The 13,562-nt window shown below is 43.2% G+C and overlaps 2 protein-coding genes across 4 annotated transcripts in view; both read right to left on the minus strand.

Annotated features, from left to right (window-relative positions):
• The window catches only part of LOC310826186 (tigger transposable element-derived protein 1-like), a 1,677,490-nt gene that overhangs the window by 1,369,266 nt on the left and 294,662 nt on the right, over positions 1-13,562 (minus strand). The window lies entirely within an intron of this gene.
• CACNA1C (calcium voltage-gated channel subunit alpha1 C) overlaps positions 1-13,562 on the minus strand; it is a gene marked incomplete at its 5' end in the record, with an annotated part of 442,620 nt that overhangs the window by 232,577 nt on the left and 196,481 nt on the right. The window contains one exon of one of the 3 annotated variants that reach the window (XM_083699786.1): positions 10,949-11,371. The exons of the other annotated variants lie outside the window; for them this stretch is intronic. Of the gene's footprint in view, positions 1-10,948; positions 11,372-13,562 lie in introns of those variants that run through there. 3 annotated transcript variants of the gene reach the window in all.

Here is a 13,562-nt window from a genome sequence, read left to right on the forward strand (position 1 = left end):
TGCTCACTGTGGTATAACTTACCTGCAAATACATCTGAAGAAAAGCTCAACAAAGAACGGATATAATTTAACCTATGTATAAGTTTGTGCAAGCATATCAGGATGAATGCTTAATAAACAGGTGGTCTGAACAGTCCAGAATATAAAAGCCATGTACTTTGTCTTATTTTCCCTGACATTATACCCTGAAAAGGGAGTCCCATGACTGACAATTGCATCTCATTGCATTTCCCCATCTGTGGATTAGGATGGCCACTTATGTATCACACCAACTGAGGATATGCATCACTTTTTTTAAAAAAGGGCAGTATGGTAGGGATTTGGCTAATATTTGCACGTGCTGATTTATACATATAGAGGCAAATTTAGAAACAGCTACAATAATTTAAATAGAAACACAATACATCTCACCATAGTGAAAAAGACTGTATACAGGTAACTTGTCTGCCTGCTCAGTCAACAGTCCAAGTGCTAGTCATTGATGGGCAACTTCAAGGCCCCTATTCTCCCTTCTTTATCTTTGCACTGGCTGAGCAGCCATTCCAATAGAAGTCTCCTTCAAATAGAGAGCTGCTCTCTGACAGCCCTTCTCATAGACTCTACCATAGGACGCATGTCTAAGCATCTCATTGCATTTTCCAAAACGGGATGGAAAGGTAGCCTTGTGAATGTGAAGCAGCGGAGAAGTATATGGATAGGAAGGTACAGGAGAGACAAGAGCTGTCCCAAAACACTTATTTACATGGGTAATTGAAACGTTGTCTTTTTCATTAGATCAAATTAAAAACATGAAGTATGGATGGGGAGCAGGAAAAAGGCAGCTAGAAGGCAACTTTAAGCCCTACAACAATGCAATGTGTTGACACTGACACATTTTGTGGCAACTTGAGTTTCTTTGGAGGACACAATATTGTGAGCTAGGCACATATGCTGTAAAGCAATTATTAGGATCACAATTGTTGAGCCCTGGCTAATCACCAAGAAAAAAGGGGGGGCCTGCATATATCGCTGCCTGGCTACAGAAGAGAGAGCATAAGAATCCAAAATGCAAAAAGGGGCCCCATTGAAAAAGTTGTGCATGTCTAGTCTGCAAACAGTGAACTCCAGAGAGCAATTCACTTACTCATACACTGCAATTCTAACCCTACAGGGTTTAGGATTTATAGTCTCCAAAACAGCTTCTCTTAATACACCCACATTCTCCTTCCAGGCATGGCTGCTCCCATGGCTGCCTGCTTCAAATCAACACATTCAGCAGCAGCAGCAGCAGCAGAAGCCTGCCAAAGAGACTTAACTTGAAAATAAATTCCTTCTTCCACCTGCAGCTCTTTTTAATACAATGCATCTTTTAGGGTCTGGCCAGTTAAATGATAAGCCTAGAGATGAGTGCAAGTAAGATATACAGTCGATATTTGCAGTGCTTTTTTTCTTTAAAAAATGTTTAGGGGTACTCTCATTTTGATTCAAGAAAATAACCATTTTAGAGTTCAAATTGGACAAAAGTACAAAGATTCACAAAATGTTTAGGGGGATGTGTACCCCTGCATACCCCCAGAAAAAAGCACTGGATATTTGTCTTATCTAGTGTCAGGGACTGGCAGGGCTCTTACAAGTATGCGACAGATGGAGGCAAAGGGGGTGGAAGCTGACCCAGGAGAAGGGGCTAGTGATTCAGATTGTGTGCATGCACTCTGTCAATCAAGAGTGCATACGTTGGAGGGAGGGGATGGTCCCACTGTTGCTTCAAGTGCTCTGCTGGGCACGAAGCTGGAAAAGTTAAGGCCAGCTACATAGACCATTTATCTAGTGTCAGGGACTGGCAGGGCTCTTACAAGTATGCAACAGATGGAGGCAAAGGGGGTGGAAGCTGACCCAGGAGAAGGGGCTAGTGATTCAGATTGTGTGCATGCACTCTGTCAATCAAGAGTGCATACGTTGGAGGGAGGGGATGGTCCCACTGTTGCTTCAAGTGCTCTGCTGGGCACGAAGCTGGAAAAGTTAAGGCCAGCTACATTGATGGGACGCAGGTGGCGCTGTGGGTTAAATCCTCAGCGCCTAGGACTTGCCGATCGAAAGGTCGCGGTTCGAATCCCTGCGGCGGGGTGCGCTCCCGCTGCTCGGTCCCAGCGCCTGCCAACCTAGCAGTTCGAAAGCACCTCCGGGTGCAAGTAGATAAATAGGGACCGCTTACCAGCGGGAAGGTAAACGGCGTTTCCGTGTGCGGCTCTGGCTCGCCAGAGCAGCGATGTCACGCTGGCCACGTGACCCGGAAGTGTCTCCGGACAGCGCTGGCCCCTGGCCTCTTGAGTGAGATGGGCGCACAACCCCAGAGTCTGTCAAGACTGGCCCGTACGGGCAGGGGTACCTTTACTTTACTTTACCTAGTTCAGTTTCATTAGCAAACCGGAAGGTTAAGCTAACCCCTTTCCAGCCCCAGGAGGAGTGCAGGGAGCGATCGAGCAAGATGCCTAAACACTGCAGCTGACACACTAAAGTGTCGTGACACACAGTTTTGAAAGCTCTGACGCAGACACTGGAAGCATGTGTGCGTGTGTATCCGACACACATTAGGAGCTGCTACAAGTGTGCGCTTTTTTCAATAAAGAATTAACTATTTGTCATTCTTGGCTGGGTGTGTGTAGGACACCTAGCTAGGACTTCAATAGAGCCTAAATTACACGGGCATGAAACGAAATGCACCTTTCCAAACACTTATGCTTGCATAAACACCGTGTTCATAGTTTAATATGTTGCCAATATTCCCATGATTGCCTGCAAAGAAATTCAGTGGTCTTTGCACATTTTTTTAATTGAATGAAACTTTCAAGCATGTTTTGCACCAGCTAGTTTTAGCGTTGTTTTATAACTTCGCTGGATTTTAGAGGATTTTGTTATTGTTATTAGTAGTACTATTATTTATTTGATTTATTACCTGCCCTTCACCATGAGGTCCCAAGGGGTTGCAACTATTTAAAATACTATCTAAAATCACTTTAAAATGAATTACGGTTAAGAGAATAGAGCGGGTGCTAACAGGTGTTAAAGGCCATATTATGGAAACAACGTAATGAAGATGCTAGAAGCACCTCTGTGTGGAAGGAGTTTCTTATGGAAAATGCCCTCTCATAGGCCACTTCTTCCTTGAGCTTCTGAGAGGGATGGAACTACCAAGAGGGCCCCCTCTGCTGATCTGAGAGGGTGTGTAGCGAAGGAGTCAGGTTCTCGGATATTTGTGATTTTATTGCACCTGTTTTTCAATTGTACAACACTGTAAGTGTCCTGTTACTGAAGAGTACCTTAAAAACTGAATAAAAATAAAAGAAGCTGCCTTATGTGGAACTGTCTATGCAGGTTTCAGGCATACGTCTTTCCAAACTCTGCCACCTGGTAAGGTTTTTAACTGAGGTCTGCATCTGAGACGCAGTACAGGGAAACCAAGTGCCCTACTGAGCTATACTGTACTCCTTTCTGAAGGGGGATGTGACAGATTGAAAGAAGAATTCCTCCCTGAGTTTGCAATGTACTGAACCCTATTGTGAGCAATAGTTTCTCTAGTTCTTCATGAGCACAAATGCGTTCCCTCTATTACTGTTGGGAAGGAAGTCAAGCTCCAAGGTTCACATCCAGTGAAGTGGTTCCTATGTTGCAAATGATTTGTTGCAAATTAACTGTGCCCAGAGACTCCTCACAGAATCTTGGTGAAGCTCACACTTAACAAGAGAGGCATTCCTTAGCTGTAACTGGGATCAGAGTCAAGGCCAGAGTATTTATACATATGACACATTTCACACCAACAATGATTGTCTGGTGTTAATTAGAACACCAGGAAGGGAGCTATTATTCTTTCATTTCCCCATTGCTCTCATGAGCTGTGCAGTTATATATTTTTACAACAGAGATCATCATATTGCTGAACAGAAATGAAGATATGTGTCTGAAATACAGGGGTACATATACAATTCTATTTTTTGTGTGGGCTACTATGACCTGTGTGAGACATTTCTGGGTGATTGTGTACATGCACATTTAATATATTTTGGTAGAAATGAAACAGAAGAGAAGTAGAATATGTTCATTTCTTATATTACCTTATCCTATTTTTTTATTTTTGAAAATTTAATTTATAAAATACCAACAGCTACTAAAAGAAAAGGGACAAAGCTTTCTACAGAACAGTTCTGTAGTTTTCCACAAGCATTGCATGCATCAAGTTGAATAAAGTTTTAGTTGTTTGTGTTTAACATGGTGTACCAATTTGGATGGTGTGAGCCATCTCATCCAAGTTGCTTCAATTAAATAAATCACTCTAAGGCTCTTTGACACTGGTCATGTTCTTTCTAAACAAAAAGATTTTAAAATGAACAAAATGAAGGTAGCCCTGTTCACTGAGGACAGCTCATTCCTTCCATGCTGATATTTAAACTATACCAGCTATGAACACTTATAAAAAAATCCTCATCTCAATTTCTCCCCAGCTTTTGGAAATCCAAATTAGAATTCCAACATGGAACCAGCGCAGCAACAATTATTTACTGTTCCTATCATCATCATCATCATCATCATCATCATCATCATCATCACTACAACTACTACTACTACAGAATATTGTGCAGGGGCACTGTTAATGCACAGTGTGTCAGATAATTTGGTTCCTTAATGTCATCACTGTCCCCCTTTGCATTACCAAAAAACATAAGGCAACCATAAATTATCCCAAGTTTCCTTTTTTGTTTTACCAAAGAGAATATGTACATTGGTTACAAAGATGGGATTGAATCCAAAGGATCTGAAGGAAATGAAAGCTCCACCAAACTGCATGTGTTCCAATTATGAAATTAAACAATTTAATTTGAATTCTATTTCCTTCTATTTAAACTGGATTCTGGAGGAGTAAAAGGCAGGGCAAAGTGAACTTGAGCAATAAAGGAAGAGCCATAACTCAGTAGCAGAACTTGTGCATTGCATGCAGAAGGTTCCCAGTTCAATGCCAGCATCTCCAAGTAGATGTCTGATCCCAGAGTTTTTTCCCCAGACCATACTAAGCTAAGTGATATGATATAAAGCAGCTTCCTCTTTTCCTTTTTAACAAAAAGGGACATTTGCTTATTCTTACTGCAGGCAGGTATCCGTATATAACGTGCAATGGAGGTTTAACTTTTAAAAGATAAATCGAAATGCAGGTTTCAGTGGCCAAATGAGCTCTCACAAGACCAGACAATTACCGTATTTTTCGTCCCATAGGACGCTCCGTCCCATAGGACGCACCTACTTTTTGGAGGGGGAAATAAAGGGAAAAAATTTTTTCTTTATTTTCCCCCCCAAAACCAGGTCGGGGAACAGTGGGATGGCGGTGCTGCGCCTCCCCGCTGTCCCCCGAGCTTGTGGGGCTGGCCCATGTCTGCCTGGCGCGAGGGGTGCTCTGCTTCAGGGTACCCCGCGCCTCGGGCGGCAGGCTACAGTCCGCAGCATGGGGAACCCTCTGTTTCAGGGCGCCCCACGCGCCCCCGGGTGCGCAAGGCTTGCCAACACCAGCGCGGAGCATGGGGCGTCCTCCGAAGGACGCCCCGTGCTCCGCGCTGCCAGCTGCCGCCCGCAAGCCTTGCGCTCTCGGGGGGGGGAGATCCCCCGGGTGCGCAAGGCTGGCCAACACCAGCGCGGAGGACGGGGCGTCCTCCGAAGGGCGCCCCGTGCTGCCGGTTGCCGCCCGCAAGCCTTGCGCTCACGGGGGGGATCCCCCGGGTGCGCAAGGCTAACGGACACCTGCGCGAAGCACTGGGCGTCCTCCGGAGGGTGCCTCGTGCTCCGCGCTGCAGGCTGCCGCCCGCAAGCCTTGCGTGCCCGGGGGAACTCCCTCCGGGCGTGCAAGGCTTGCGGATAGCTTCCTGGAGCCTGGAGAGCGAGAGACGTCGGTGCGCACCGACGCCTCTCGCTCTCCAGGCTTCAGCAAAAGCCTGCATTCGCCCCATAGGACGCACACACATTTCCCCTTCATTATAGGGCGAAAAATACGGTAGCTGATATTCAGGGCTTCAAAACACAGCACAGAGCTCTTTGGGAGGGGCCCTCAATGCCATATTCCTTTGTAATTTAGGAGCCTGGTTAACCACAATTTAAAAAAACAACAATTAAAAAAAAACCTCTTCTTACAAAACAATCAGTTTAAGCAAATAATCTGGAGGGGACACAATAAGTTCTTCTGTTATTTACTGTGCTTATTCCAACTGGATGATGACAAAGCATCTATAAATTATCATGTCACATAATGTCTACCCAGAGTGATAATAAGCTGTCATTTCTATTAAAAAGTCATGCCAGAATATTCTACCACTTTGGCAGCTTCTTCCTCTCTTAATCCCAATGGTGGATATGAAGGAGGTAGGAAATTTTCAAGGGAATTTTAAATTATTTGTCAAGCAACTCAGTATACAGCCTAAGAATGGTCTTCTAGGCTCTTCAAGAATCTTGTGCAAATTCCACCTCCCTGAATAGTTCAGCTTCAAATAGAATCACGCTTTTCCACTTTCTCTCTCATTTTTGAGGCAATGTTCTGCGTGTTAAACAAGTGTTGCATTTCACCACAGTTAGAGCCTTCATTTTTGAAGCAGCCAAATATCCCAGTCATCTAGTTACTGCATCCACTGTAAAGGGATTTGGGATGCTTAGGTATGAAGGTTGCTGAAAAAATAAGTACTCGGGGCAGCCCCTAATTGATGCTGTTAATTTTTCCATCTCCATAAATTGCCCCAAGCAAAAAATTAAGAGCGTGGGAGTGTGTAGAGATATATATGAAAAAATATGGATATGGAAATTAAGTTTAACCTAAACATGAAAGGAAAGACTCGCAAGGATACAAGATGAGATTATAAAGGATATGACTATTAAGTATAAATAACTGCTAACATAACAAGAAACAATAATACAAATGCCAATAAGATCTCACATGGGTGAGGAGAAGTTGGGAGGGGGGGAGGGAAGTAGAGGGTGGTACTTGGAAAATTATTGAGAATATGATATAAAAGCAAAATGATTGTGTTTGTAATTTGAATTATTTTGAATGATTGTGGTTGTAAGTTCCCCCCTAGTTTTTACTTCTTTTTCTGTCCCAAAAATTAAAAAAGAAAAAAGAAGTACTCATTATATTTAGCATACTGATAGGTTAAAGCATCTTGATTTGTTTGTCTGAAGGCAGCCCTGTATCAATAAGTTTTAAAGGTTTGATGTTTTATTGTGTTTTATATTTTGCTAGAAGCCACCCAGATGGGTGGAAAATAATAAGAATAAGAATAAGAATAAGAATAGAAGAAGAACACATAGGGCTGAAAGAGGAAGCAGTAAATAATGTCATTCAACTTCCTTATTCAGTTCTCTGTACTTTTAAATGGAGAACAGGTAACTATTCTCACCACCTGATGACCAAGGAGGTAGTGAGTGGGGGAGTTCAGAGGCATTGTGGGCTCTGGTAAATACCTCAAGCGTGCCATTGTGCCCATGGCATTATGCTTGCAATCTTTGGTCTACAGTGTGTACAAAACCCAGGAATTACTTGCAAGTAGTAATAGATAGTGAGTCTGAACACACTTTCTGTAACTAAAACACTCATTCCCAAACTGCATTACAGGCCACAGAAGTTTACTTGGGAAGAATTCCAAGTGCGTCACAAGAAAAAAATTAATTTAATAATAGAAGAGCCTGTCTGGGAGCCCAAAGAAAGCAGCCACAGTTGCAGAGGAGGCTGGTCATCACATTGCTGCTGCTCAGTATTTTGTAACTGTGCTGCATCTCATTTGATTAACAAATAGAGGGGAGGGGGCATGATTGTGCCAGCAAACTGTAGGCCATTCTTTGTTCAACTGTGCTTTGGGCATGGTAGATGTGATGCAAAGGATGAAAATAAATGACCCATAATTCCTTTACGTGTCCCTTAAAGGTAAAGGTACCCCTGACTGTTAGGTCCAGTTGCGGACAACTCTGGGGTTGCGTCGCTCATCTCGCTCTATAGGCCGAGGGAGCCGGCGTTTGTGCACAGACAGCTTCCAGGTCATGTGTCCAGCATGACTAAGCCACTTCTGGCAAAACCAGAGCAGCGCATGGAAACACCATTTACCTTCCCGCCGGAGTGGTACCTATTTATCTACTTGCACTTTGACATGCTAGTTTGGCAGGAGCTGGGACAGAGCAACGGGAGCTCACCCCGTCATGGGGATTCGAACTGCTGACCTTCTGATCGGCAAGCCCTAGGCTCAGTGGTTTAGACCACATCGCCAGCCACACACGTGTCCCTTAAAGCCCTTAATTAACTAATTAATTAATTAAAGCCCTACAATTCCATGATTCTATAACAGTACAAAAAATCTCTCTTTACAGCTAAAATAATGTATTTACATGCTAAATACATGATTAATCCTCTAATTTAAGTAATAATAATAATAATAATTTATTATTTGTACCCCGCCCATCTGGCTGGGTTTCCCCAGCCACTCTGGGCGGCTTCCAACAGAGATAAAAAATACACTAAAATGTCACATATTAAAAACTTCCCTGAACAGGGCTGCCTTCAGATGTCTTCTGAATGTCAGGTAGTTGTCCATCGCCTTGACATCCGATGGGAGGGCATTCCACAGGGCGGGCGCCACCACCGAGAAGGCCCTCTGCCTGGTTCCCTGCAACTTGGCCTCTCGCAGTGAGCGTGATAAAGCATCTATTTGAACCTTCCACATACACCATGCTACCCTGCATTACAGATGAGCTTTGGTTCTTGACACATGTATTAATTAATCAGTTCCCCATCTTTTTCTGTTTCCTTCAGAATTTGCATCTAAGGAGCTGACTTTTCAAGATCTGTCTTCAGTTTGTTTTCCATCTCTTGTAACAAACCAGACCCAAATCCTCACTTTTTGTCTTCCTAATAATCATCACTGTAATTTTGCTTTTTTATTAACTTTTGGTTCAAGTGTTCAAGATACTGCAACCTTTTCTAATCATGTAAAGCAAGTGTTCCTTGCCAAGGTGTTACATAAATAACCCTTCTTGTTTCCTCTGGTGTGTGTCATATGGCCACATCACCAGCAAACACTCTACAAAAGAGACTGTTCACTAGAGCCAAACAGCCCATGAAAAATCTGTTATCTCCTCTCTCCTTCCTGAGGTGTCACCAATAACAAACAACATGGCATCTGCTATTTGTTCTTTACTTATTAATGATGAATGATAGACAAGCAAGCTATGAGGTAATAAGATACTTCCATCCAGACAGATTAGCTTTCCTCATAAACACCCTTCTGCCATTAGTCTCCATACAACTGACATTATACGGAGAGGAAAAGTGACTGGACTAGTGGAGTGGGAGTTACTTGATGCCTTACACAAATTGAGCTCAGGAAAAGGCACCCATGTGGGTCCTGGCTTGGGTTTCACAGGCTCTTGACAACTAGTTTCAGATTCAGTATCAAGAACCAGATCTAGATGGCCAGTCAGTGATACTACAGCTATGGACTTGGCCAGTTCAGTCTCCTCTGGCTCTAAGGTCAAGGCTCATTGCAGTGACAATAGAGGGTGGTTGGGAGTGACTACGTCAGCTGCGTGGATCATTTCTTATTCCAGAGATTGACCAGCAGCAAAACTCCCCAGAACAGTCAGAAAACAATCAGGATCAATGTACAAACAGTCTTAATTGGCCCTTTACCCACACAGCAGTTAGGAACCCCAGTAAGTCTAAACCCTGTCAAGTACCATTTTGTTCATGACAACCAAACTTTTGCTAATTTCCTCACCTCAGATTATCTGATGATCCAGGAAGACCTGTCTGATCTCCAACAGAATGGAATGGCCAAGATTCAGGAGATTCCTACCCTCAAGCATCTGCCACCTAAGGTGGTTGCCAAACTGCTTATTGGTAGGGCTGGCCTGGTAAGGAAGGGGGAGCTTTGTTATGAATGTTGAAACCCCCCATGATTATTACCCAGGAGAAGCCAATATCACACTCAAGTTTTTGATCTCTGGCAGAGGTTTTCCCTGCCAATATATACGTTTTCTCTGGGCCCTGACTTTATAATGCCAAGCCATCCACACTGTAGGATGTCCACTACAACTTCCTGCCCAGAGAACCCAAAGGTTTATGTCTTAGCAACCACCAGGCACGTCAATCCCTGATACATCTGTCACTCAAACTGTGCTCCAAATCAACATCACAGTTAGGTAACATGTATGCAAACTGGTTTTCAATTAATGAAAGAGCAAATACATTTTTCTCTAATAAACGTTGGCAGAAATCAGAGCCTACCAAAATATTTATGCTTAATTGGATGAAAACAATGATCAGCGAACATTGTCAAAAGTCAACATTGTTCATTTGATTCTGGCAACAATATACCACATGCAAATACACAAAGGTTCTCTCGCTACAAGAGCTGTGTATCAGATTTAGATCTAAATGCAAAGCCTTTCCCCATAGCAATTAGAAACACAGGGTGCCACTCCAGTACTCGTTACAAAAGTGAAAAGGCAGAATCAATTTCTGAGAAGCTCACAGCTCTATGTAAAGGCAGTGCTTTTGAAACGGCAGAGGAAAACCAGAAAGCTGGGAGAGTGCAAACAATATTGTTTGCATAATGGGCCTTACAAGCCATGACGGAGATGGGTGTGGGGCTCCAGGAAAATACAGGAATCATGCAAGGGTTCAAGCAATTCAGGAAGGTGCAGGAAGTAGGTACACAAGGAAGAAGTGGCACAAGAGTTGAGATTAATCTAATGAGATGTATATGGATATGGATAATTAAATGTTTACTGATATTGACATTAAATTTTTATTTTAAGCACAGTAGGCACAAAACTCTGCACAATTATTTTCACCACTTACCACCTGCCCTCAACCTTCATACCTCTGTTGACTGACACACCCACCCTCCAGGTTTTGGGAGGCTCTTATGCAATACACTCTCAGTGTGCCTACCTTCTCATTTGCTCGCTCTTCCTCTGGGCCCAAGCCAGAGGGAGATGATGAGGAAAGTAGAGGCTGTTCCTCCTCCTACAACACCTGTCACTGTTCTCTCAGTCAGAAAGGACAAAGGAACAGACAAATTGGAGCAGCAGCACATCCAGAGTACTCCAGGGATTGCAAGTGGAGCTGCTGCCATGGCACCCAGCGATGGTGACCCTGAGTGCTGGCCCTGCCTACACATCCTCCTTGCCCTCTAGTCCTTGCCTATTGTCACCGCTGCTACTTTCTCAACTTTCCTGTTACCCATTCTGACTGCTTGTCCCAATTAAAGTCAGACCATGTAGCTAGAGACTACATGATGCCTTTTTCCAGGAAAGTAAAGGGAGCACAGTCCTACGGTTGCCGTGTGTACTCTCTCATGCTCCTTAAGGCTCTGAAATGCTGAAATAAGCAGCTGAGATTGCCCCACAGTTCTTCCTCTACCCCACCTCCAAGGTTCTGATAATGTTCACAAATAACAGCACACTATCTCAACTCAAGGTGCTCCTGAGCTTTTACAGTAGACATTTAATGTGCTATTAAAAGGCAAGTTGTTACTGTGCATGCATGACAGCTAATTAACAGAAGGAAACAGCATTGATAATATAGTTGTGTACAGACAATTGTCAGTCATAAATAATTTCTGGCATTTATCATGGTTGTTTAAAGTTGCTCGGTGTATAGCTTGGATTAATGGGTGCTTCCAAAATGTCATATTTGAATTGAGAGATTTGTAGTGTCTCTGATGAAGACATTATGCACCTTCATTTAAGCAGCAGGCTTGCCTGCCAGAAAACAAGCCAGCAGGGATAATAATCAGGGTATGTTTTCTTTGTAAATTCCAAAATGGTAAAACCTTCTTTCCTGTTTCTTTCTCAAAACAATCTTAATTTGGTCTCTAGCCTGGGAACAGTGAGAACCAAGAACAGAAGGGCTAGGCTGCTGAGTGCAGCGGCACAAGGGATTTTGAAGGGGCAAAAGGTAATGTAAGATTCCTTCCAATACACTTTGTTGTATTATTCCTTCCTCCCCTTTCCCAGAAAGCCCTAGCTGATCTGTCATACTTCACAAATAAACACTCCTGTGGTTATCACTATTGACGACAGGAGTATGAACTCAGCAATGTCAGCCCCTAACAATATATTAGATAGAAGAGACTTCAGTAAAGCTTCACTCCTAAATTCACTTCATAGGAAGTAAGTCCCATTGGATTCTCTGGGATTTACTTCTGAATTGAGATGAGCAGGCAACTTCCTCCAATCCCTGCCTTAACTCTGGTCTAGAAACAATGAAAAGGGGCTGAGTTTGGTGACTGCTGCAAATAATGTGATCTTCAAACCAGGTTCAGAACTGATCAAACCTCTGTTGAGAGTCCACTAGTGACTACAGTACTGTCTTCTTTCCCTAACTTTCATTGAAGCCCAGAGAACTACATTGCCCATGGTCCTCCAAGCTGCTTCACATGACCATGGCAGGCTTCCAGGGCTTAAAATAGATCCTTCCTGTCTGAATATGCTGGGTAGAAGGAACACTCACATCAGGTTCGACGGCAGGCACAGCAGAAATAGATCTAGTTATGGTTGGGTCCTGACTCTGAAGCAGTCTGGGCCCAATACTAATTGGATTTGGTGCCCCAACCCTCCCTGTTTAAGATTCAGTCCTATCATTATTTCTGAGCAAATATACCTGAATAGTATCACTGTCAGTTAATTAAAGGAAAAGGACACAGGACAAACATAAACATAGATTTTCTTTCCACTCAGTATGGAGCTACAGTCACTTCTGGGTCCTTGCTGAAAGCAAGGAATGGGAGAGACTCCTGTCTGAAACCCTGGAAAGCTGCTGCGAGTCATTATGTACAACACTAAGATAGATAGTCTGACTCAATATGTCAGATTCCCATGCTCCTATTATAATGTGGGTAAGAACTAAAGTGATTCAGAAATGGCTGTATGGGAGTAATCAGTTCTGGGGGAGACCAGCAGAGGAGTCTGACTAGTTTCAGTTTTGTAGTTTTGTAGCAGCAGACTGCTAAGTAAAATTTGCTCCTTAATCCTTAATTTGCTCCTTAATCCTCCTTTGCTCCTTAATCTCTGTGGATCATTTATAATCTTGCAGATACTACACCTGTGTTCCTAATGCACCTAAAGGATGTATATATTTGCAAACAACTAAGAAAGTCAGCTTCTCATCCAGCCCCTGCTGATTATACCATGCCCTGGTGCAGATGGAAACTCCTGTTGTGTTGGGACAGAGCAGAGTTTATGTGCCAGGATGAAAAAGATGCTAATGTAGGGTTCACTATATTACATCACTCCTGTTCAAAAGCAATAGCTTGTGCTAAGCAAGGACATGAGAGATTGGGAAGTCTGCCAGTGCAGACATACACTAAGTTTTGCATTATGTATTCAGAAAAACTATTTTCCACTTCTTGCAAAGCATCTGTTGCTGCATAAGAACAGAACGTGACAGAAATGTTCCATGTTACAATGCTGAAATGCCAAAAGGTTTGAATAACAGTTCAGGTAATACGAGAAAATAACTCTTAGCATCCTTCCCCCATACTGCCTCTGCTACTCCCAAATGT

The sequence above is a fragment of the Podarcis gaigeae genome (assembly GCF_964106915.1).
Source record: "Podarcis gaigeae genome assembly, chromosome: 10".
NCBI lineage: Eukaryota > Metazoa > Chordata > Lepidosauria > Squamata > Lacertidae > Podarcis > Podarcis gaigeae.